General features: G+C 42.4%; 1 long non-coding RNA gene across 1 annotated transcript in view; it reads right to left on the bottom strand.

Annotated features, from left to right (window-relative positions):
* Positions 1-4772: 4772 nt before the first annotated feature.
* LOC104914732 overlaps positions 4773-9519 on the bottom strand; it is a 36636-nt gene continuing 31889 nt past the window's right edge. The window contains exon 3 of the long non-coding RNA XR_004162148.1: positions 4773-4853. This is a non-coding gene — a long non-coding RNA (uncharacterized LOC104914732). The remainder of the gene's footprint in view (positions 4854-9519) is intronic.

Raw genomic sequence — 9519 nt, 5'->3', positions numbered from 1 at the left:
GCCCATCCATAGCCTTGGGCACCTCCAGGATGGGGCGCCCATCTCTGGGCAGTGCTGGGGTCCCGTAAAAAGGAGAATGAACAAAAGGGAAGGTTATTTCCTCCAAACAAACACCATACTCTTCCTAACTGCCCCCAGGCTTGCAGAGGATGACAATTTTGCTCTGTTGATCCAAATAAAACACACAGAATAAATTGTGTTCCATTTGCAACCTGAAGGGAGCACCAGCATAAAACCGTAAACTGATAAAAAATTCAAAGTAGGAACATTGATAACTGTCACACTTCAAATTTGGATAAGTTAAAAATCAAGCATGGTCTGTCCCCAGGTTTTGTTTCCCTGCTGAACTGTTCCCTTGGCCCCTCAAACAGCAGAGCTTAACCAGAAGAGCTGCTGGGGTGAAACTGGCTCTACCCACCACAGGTTTGTTGGAGCAGAGAAGACAATCCGGGCCGTTCATCCAGAACTCCTTAGCACGGATGCAATACATTTACCTAGGACACATGGGCTCAATGTGCACGACAGCCCACAACCTCCCTTTCCCTTTGAGTTTGGGCTGAATCTCAATCCAGCACATATACAACTAAGAATCTCTGAATTCAAACACTTTTTGATTTGAAAACTGCCTCCTAGAAAATCTACAGAAATAAAGAAATTAGAAAAAAAGTCCAGCTATTAGAAGCATGGGGTAAGGGACAGAGAGAAGTTTCCTGCTTTTTTGCCATAAAGAGCAAAAATGCATTCACTAAAGCAATGAAGCAATAAATAAAACAAATATGATGTTTTAAATATTTGCATTCGTTCACTGCAGTTGTTCTTGGCAAGGGAAACATCTAATCTGGCAACTAGATTTAAGAGCACTACTGCTAATCAATAACGCATTAATTCTGAGTACTGCTTAACCACAATTACCAGTTTCAGGAAATAATGATGTATTAGGCAGCACAATTTTTAGTAAACAAGCAGGTGACTATTAGAAATTTCTTTCACCTTCACCAATCCAACAATTGATAGATCGAGCCAGAAATCACAGCCGAAGAGAAAAACATTTGTACAGAAAGCCTCCAGAAATAACTGGGTGAATAACTGCTTCATAAAGGATATCAGCAGGGAAACAACAACAAAAAGACTCACCAGCAAAGAGCTACATCCTAAAATGGGCAAGTATTGCAGAGATAAAGGACTGCCAGGAGTCAAGCTGAGTTAGATCTTCCACGGGATATTAGAACAAACACAAGGAGGGTTTTTCAACCATATAAATATACAGCAAAGAGATGCTACAAAGCAATGAAGTTTTAAGAGGACACCAAATGTTTTTAGATGGAGGAAATTAAGCTTCACTTTATGGTAAGGGCAGAAGAGCTAACAGGGACCTGCACGAAGGTATCCAGTGAGACAAAGCTGATACGAAGCCTTCAAAGCTCAATGCAGTCAAATTGAGGAAACCACATGGTCACCTTCCAGAAGTGACTTGTGAAGTCACAGGACCAGGGACAAAAATATTAAGCCATACCTGACAGGACTGTGAGGGCACAAATGGCAAACAGATGTCCTACTACAAAAACAGGCAAAGAGCCTTTCCAGCATTCAATCCGAGCAAAGCTCCAGAAGAAGCAAGGCTTTGCTCAGGTGTCGCAGTTGGAGGAACTGAACGTGTGGAGGGAGGTAAAATTAAACAAAAGGCCTCGGAAATGCAACATAGCCAGATCGTGCCAGATGAATCTGAACCTGTTCTCTGATAACTTTGCTTTAGCAGAGTGAGGAAGCAGTGTAGGTTGAATTCTGGTTGGCACAAGGGCAGGTCCAGCATCACAGAAGTGGAGGATGAAAGGGGAACGCACCCTTCTGCCTTCCTGCCAGCACTCCTGCAGGGCTGGACAGTGCCACAGAACTCACTCCTTACGCCAAGGGAGGCAAAAATGAGTAGAAAATTAAGGATGAGGTGAAGAGTGAGATACTACCATGACAACAGACCAGTTACGGACTCGGAGGTCACTGGCAGTGTCCTTTAGAATCACTCCCGGGAATGATTTTGCTTAATATTTTAACTCAAAATGAAGGCATGCCACAATGTTTGCTGTTGATGAAATAAACAACAGAAGCTGTGAGCTGCAGAGGCAGAGAACTGCTCAGAGAGCAGACAACTCGAGATGAAATTCAGCAGCTCAAAACAACTGACGAGAAGTTTCCACAAGATGAGTTCACCTTTCTAGTAGGGAAATGACTGAGAAAGTGCAGGCTGTAAGTGATGGTTACAAAGACCTGTGAACAAAGGCAGATGCAATCCCAGGAGCACCCTCAGCTCACCCCCACAGTCTGCAGCAGCTGAGCAGTGCCCTTCTCTCCTTCCCAGGACAGCACTGACACCCATGAGCTCACCACTGCCCTTGGCACAACCAGCGCAGTGTCTCACATCCTCACCACGTCTTGTGCTATTGGTGGTCTTCTCAGCTGCTTTCCTATTCTCCTGCCCATCACACATCCCCAAAGCTGGTAGTTATCACCTCAGCAATAAGGTTACAATCTTATTTCCAATCTCCCATTCCAATCACTCATAACTCTCTGCACTAAGGCTCTACAGCCATCGCTTTTCAGACACGTGGGAGCCAAATACACCATCTCTTCAGTACTCATGCTTTTACACCAGCAACCCATCCAAACACCCATCCAAATAAAGGCAGTGTTATTCTAGTAAGAAAAAAAGAAGATATAAAAATAGATATAAGGCAATCTGCTTTGGCTATAACACCCAGAGAATAAACACATTGCTACTGGAAGGAATCAGGAATTTATTAAAACTCTGGATGGGATCTCCATCTTTTCCTAAGAAGCAAGAAGAAAAAGTTAAGTATCATCCCTGCCACAGCTCCCACTCTAACAGGTCCCTTCAGAGCCTACAAAGGCTTCTCTCCAAAGCCAAATGATCCCTGCACCCTTCTGACCCATCCTGCATCTCCACTGCCACTCTAACAGTCCTATGCTTCTGAGTCACACAATAGTTGAGGTTGGAAAGGACCTCTGGAGGTCACCCAGACCACCATCCTCACACTGAAATTCATTTCATTGAAGGGAAAGATGAAAGAAGAGAATCTCCCTCCCATCTACAGGCATCTGCCTGTTACCAAAAGCTACCATACTATTTTAAGAGAACAAAAGATGCAGCAAGGATCGGACTTGCCTAATGAGTTGTCTGCAGGGCAAAGCTGCTCCAGCACTTCGGACTTCCACCCAGTTCTCCGCAGAGCAGACGGGTGGTTCAGTGGCAGCTGGTCAGGTCTGAGCCCGTACCACTACTGCTCCAAAATCACTGCAGAGGGCAAAGTCTGAAGACGAGAAGAAACCTTCACCCACACCTATTTATCCTTTTCAACTAACCTTTGCAACGTAATAAGGTTTTCTGGTACACAGATACAGGTGCACTGATGTCAGAGTTTCTGGTGAACACAGTTGTTTTGTAGTAAACAGTCAATCTTGCACTCCAGCAAGAACATGATGATTATTATTGTATCACAGGTAAAACAGTCAGGTATTATATAGCCTGAAAGTGACCTAAGTATTTCCATCGATATGACTCCGCAAACAGAATCAATTCTGTGCAAACACGCTCCAGGAAATGGTACAACAACAGGCACAAGCTACCAAAATGAGATAAGAATATCGCAAGAAAACTTCCCACATTAGTATACAGAAGTGACAATAAATCTTTCACTTATTAATGGGAGAAAAAAAGGCATAGTCCACGTTGTTGCTGTATTAATTAAATAGGTGCACTGCTTTTCAGAAAAAAATTATGTTTCTCACAATTCTGTATGTTTAAAACTTTAAACAAAACAAAGCTAGATAGGTTATGAGAGGCGAGTAAAGCACTATAAGGAAGTGTTTTAAATTATGAAACAATGCTTAAACTGGAAGCCTGAAAACTTTCACTTTCTGACATGATGCACGCCCTGAGCCCTGTGAAAAGCTCCATCTGAGCCCTTTGTGGGATGCAGGATGTCTCACCAGTGACTGTAAGTGGCATTTAATGTCTGGATTTTACACCCCCATCATTTTGCTATTTGGGTAACAAAATCTTGCTCTCTATTCTGCTTTGCAATAATAATTTAAATCGAATCACTGCCCATCCCAAGCATCTTTATAAAAACGCAAGTCACTGTTTTCCTCTTACTTTTCATAAAGGTTGTGAACTTCATTCCTCTCTGCTATTATTACCAGTAAATTTTATTTACAAAAAATGCTTTCTAAAATTTTAGGGCATTTCTGTTTCTGCTTCGTTTCAAAGAAAAGAAATGAAGAAAAAAATGCATTTTCAGTACATTTCCAAGCTTTTCTGACCATCACCTCTCATTTGGTTATTTTAAACCCTCGTGCAAATATTTGGAAGATTGAAATTTTGGAAGAGAACATTCAAAGAACAGTCTTTTCGCCATAAGTCAAATAAACGATGACCAGAGCATCTTGGTTTTTTATTTCAAATGCTTTTCATGAAAATAGGACTTCGATAGAAGAAATGGGAATGATGTACATGAGAGTTGGTAAGCCAAGCTTTGGAGAATATGAAACACATTTGGTGTTGGTTTTTGTTTTTCAAACAGACAGATAACATACTGAACATATGCTTGCACTTATTTTCCCATTTTGGTGTGAAAGAAAAGTGCATTAAGTTTAGATACATTTACATAACAACTTAAGTAAGAGTTGTATCATAGTACAGAAGCTTGTTCTGATATTCTTAACATTTCCAAAGCAAAGAAATAAAATATACACATACCTTTTTAATAGTTTTTGTCTGCACCAGGGCAAGTTCTCTGTTCTCATCTGCTACATACAAGGAAAGTTTCACGTAGGGGTCGCTGCAAAAGAAGATGGCATTCAGTGGAAAATACTTTTAACAGCCAAATATACTTTCAGTCTAAACATCTCAATACAAATTTGTCACTTAACTGAATAACTGAGCATTTTTAGTGGAAGTGTTTCTACTGAAACATCTCAACACACTCTGCAGACGTCTTTCACAGCTGTGCCATGGAAGGAGCTTGCCATCACCCACCCTCCAGGGCCTATCACCATCACTGCACTGCAGGCTTCTGCCCCTCCAGCCCATGCTCCATAATGTCTATCAGCAGGGAGACAGCAGCCACCAGTAAGGAGTGATGTGAACAGGAACCCCTCCTGCTGGTACAGACATTGGAACCTCTCTGCCTACAGTTCTGAGAGTTTGTAACATTAATTTTGGGACAGTATTAATAAAAAGTAATCAGCAACTGTGTTCATTATACTAGGTGCTTAATTTACTTGCAAAATAAAATGATATGGTAGGATGAAAGCAATGTAAGAATAGACAAGGTGTCACGATGGATTTATTATTGTGTCTGTTCATGCACATAAGTGCATCTACTTACACTGCAATTAAATTAATCATCAAGCACCAAGGTCTGAGAGAAAACAAAGCATCACAGTGATTACCAAGAAATGCTAATGCCATTCTGAATTCTTAACCTACTGTGCTAACTATATTGACAGGCAAAATTGCATACTGTACAAAGCAATACGAAGTAGGCATTCATCATAGCAAATCACATGCTTTCCAGCTTTGAGAGATCAGGGCTAACAGCATCCAGCCAAACACCCAGCTTCTACTGCTGGAAATCCAGCAGCAACTATTGGGTTTGTATGTTCCAGACCGTGCTGTCACTGAACTGTAAACAGGGAGTGATGCAAGAAAAGCGTCGTGGCCATTAACAGTTCATAAACGCATTCTCATCTTGATCTCCAGTAACAAAACTGGAGAAGTAAACATATTCACCCCATAAGCTCCAGGTTACTCTCATCCTCCAGTGCTGAAGAGTAAGAAAACCATCTGAACATCTGAACAGCACTGTGAACACCCTCTGGAGGAACACCTGGTGAAAACCATGACATCTTTTCTTTGGGAAAAAGTCATCTACAGATTGTGATTAAAACAAAGGTCTACCAAAATGAAAACAAGGCATGGACTGTGTGTGGGAAAAAGAACAAAACTCTTCTTCCTATATTATCTTCATTATTATCATAAAGCTCAAAACAAAACCGACTTTAATGATGAAATTCTTTATTACTGCTCCTAGGAACAAAAGAGGACTTCAAAAGAGATTACTGGATGGATTGCTCATAAGGAGTGCAGATCGAGTGGAACAAAGAGCCAGCACTCTCTGCAGTCATAGCCATGGGAATTTCAGTCCTGCAAGGGGAAAACTTCACCTTCTGTGAAAGATTTTTCAGCGATTAAAGTGCAAACATCCTTCTGGAGAGAGGAAACTATTTTTCTGATGATACACAGATCAGTCAATGTCATATAGGCGCTGCATATATATTGTATTGTATTGTGTATAGGCAGAGGTCTGAGTGTCTCTGCACAAACAAATCCATTGCTCCATTTCTGAGAAAAAATACACATTTTTGCTGTGGTGAAGTCACTGGAATTGCACCTAAAATTACTACGTAAAAAAACACAGTAGCAGCAACTTGTCCAACCCTAATGTTTCCCAACTATATGTTTTAATGCAGACTGTAAAACCCAAACACCTTCGGTGCAACTACTGTTTCCACACGCAGATGCACATTTTCTCATTACTGGGAAATGCCTGCCATTAAATTGAAACACATTCACTGAGCAGGAAAAAAAAAATAAAAAATCAGTGCAGAAAGTAACACGCTAAAACTGGTTTTCGGGAAGATACATTTCCCATTTCCCAAATTCATGGCGGCTGCAGTCAACCCCTCTCCCACCTGCAGACCCCTTCCCAGCACAGAACAACTGCCCACAGGAATGGAATCCGGCTGAGGAGCCCAGGCATATTTCTAAAGTGACTTTATCTGCCCAAAAGGAGGACAGCCAACTATGTGAAACTCTAAGTGCCTTTGTCGCTGGACTAGTCTCAGGTGCACGGATCCCTAAGGAATGGTATCCAAGCTCCTTACACAGCAATTTCAAAACCACACTGAGGACAGTTCCACGTACATCCATTGCCAATCTGCTCTCTGACCAAGAATTTCATTTTGCAGTGGGACAGCACTGAAGACGAAGCAGTGCACTTGACAATAAGCCACTGTGGCACACACACCAATAGACCTCATGTTCTCAGTATGGTTTGTTATTATATCATTTGGATGACTGCTAGAAACTGTTGCAGGCTTTATGGAAGCATCTGACCCTACAGATGAGTGGCTCTCAGCGTGCAGTACCTAAAGCAAGAAGAGGCGATTGTTTTATTTAAATTCATATTGTTAAATTATTTGCCTAAGTAGACCAGTGGTATTATTGGCGACTGTTTAAAACCACAGTCCACTGATCATCACTGATACATAGACCAACTGACAGCAGAATGCTGTGTGGCTCCCAGGCGGATCTGTAAAACCATTTCTGCAATGGAGGACGTGCTGAGTGAGGTTGGCAGCAGACTGATGGGACAAAGTGCATTTCAGGAGATATATCTGTGAGTACCACAATGGCTGGTCAGCTCTAGTTCCCTCTGCCTTGCTCCTTGTGTTGCATGCAATTTGTCAGATGAGTTCTGGTGCTTGGAAAATATTGCTGGTAATGCTGGGGAGGTGAGAGGGGTAGTATTGTAGATACACTAGAGCACTGTAAAAGAATACACTTACAATTGAGACCTTGTTTACCATAAACTGAAAAACAAGACATAGATCAAACAGATTCAACGAAAACAGAATCAACCCCAAACCTAACATGGTGTACCCAGCTTTTTCCCAAATAAACTCACTTTGCTTTATAATTTGAAATTATCCATCAGGTCTGGATGGCAGATATGCCGAGCAGTGCACTTTCAGAAGACAAGAACACATACGAGTCATGGCTGAAGACACTGTGCGTCAGTTACATGCCACTGCACAAAGCAGTGCACTATCTGGTCTCTCGCTTTGAGCTGAACAGTTTTCTCTGTGACGTTTTAGCAGGTGCATTTTATGCACCAGCGAGCAGCATGGACAGAAAGAAAATCACTGTGCTCTCAGGTAGCTCCCATGACCTGAATTAAGCCAGCTTGAGCAGCTGAATGCACAACCAAAACACAGCAGTTATTTCCCAAACATTCATACTTCTCCACAGGAGCCTGGTAATGCTTTTTGGCAAGAGAACTCTCAACAAAACACTGAGATACACCTGTGTACGTTATGGTCCTATGGTTATAGCCAAACACATGTGTTACCACTTGCTGATCCCAGAGTCCGTTACTAAAAAAAAAAACAACACACAAATGGGCTATTCCTATTCCCCTCAACCAGCGTCTGAAGATCTCTGCACTTGGTGTATTGCAGCAGAAGCTGAAATTAACAGAGTTCTTGCCCCAACTGTAAGCTTGCACGTCACGCCACATACACGACTCATTAGCTTAGATTGTCTTCCATGCAGAAAATGCTAAAATGTGAAAATTGGATATTTAAAAATACATGGGTGCTCAGTGAACCGCCTAAATTTTCTTTTAATTAATACATTGGACAAAAAATATTGATGAGTAGTCTGCGCCATCATACTGCGACTTGTCCCTTAATCCAGTAGACATAGCCCTTTTTTCCCTTCTTCTTCCAGTTTGGGAGCCACTCCCTGGCTTCCAAACACTTGTAATTACATTTAGCTCCTCTGCACTACATGCCTCAGCAAGCCAACTCCACAACATTGTGATCGTTCTTCTGCAAACCTCTCAGGAACGTGAGAGAGTTTGCAACACTCATAAAAACAGTTAAGCAATTCTTCACGTTGCAGTTACATCAACTCTTGTTGACTCGAATATATCTAATATCTAACTTCTTGCATTTGGAAGTCTATAAATAAATAAATCAAACAGTTAGAACTTGTTACTCAGATTCTGGCTCAGATTGCAGTTTAGCCTCGTTTCTCTGAAAAGACGGCAGAACCAGAACTCTGTTAACAGAGCAAGGACATGAACGAAGGCCTATCCAACTCAACGTTAATCTTACCAAAAGGGTAAGTCCCAGATCCAGTCCCGGATGACTGCAGAAAGGGTCACGTCACTCCCATTTACAAGAAAGGGAGCAAGGAGGACCCCGGGAACTTCAGGCTGGTGAGCCTCACCTCTGTGCCTGGAAAGATTATGGAACAGATCCTCCTGGATGACATGCTTGATCACATGAAGAATGAGCATGTGATCTGAAACAGCCAGCACGGCTTCACCAGGGGAAGGTCATGCTTGACCAATCTGGTGGCCTTCTATGATGGAGTGACGGCATCGGTGGACAAGGGAAAGGTGACCGATGTCATTTACCTGGACTTGAGCAAGGCGTTTGACATGGTCCCCCACCACATCCTTAGCTCCAAATTGGAGGGATGTGGATTTGATGGGTGGACCACTCGATGGATAAGAAACTGGTTGAAAGGCCGCAGACAGAGGGTGGTCATCAATGGCTCTGTGTCCAGGTGGAGGCCGGTAACGAGCGGCGTCCCTCAGGGGTCTGTCTTGGGACCGGTGCTCTTTGACGTCTTTATCAATGACATCGATGGCA

The sequence above is a fragment of the Meleagris gallopavo genome, chromosome Z (assembly GCF_000146605.3).
Source record: "Meleagris gallopavo isolate NT-WF06-2002-E0010 breed Aviagen turkey brand Nicholas breeding stock chromosome Z, Turkey_5.1, whole genome shotgun sequence".
NCBI classification, from domain to species: Eukaryota; Metazoa; Chordata; class Aves; order Galliformes; family Phasianidae; genus Meleagris; species Meleagris gallopavo.
The sequence above is the reverse complement of the archived record's forward strand: the minus strand, read 5'-3'. Positions and strand labels throughout refer to the sequence as shown.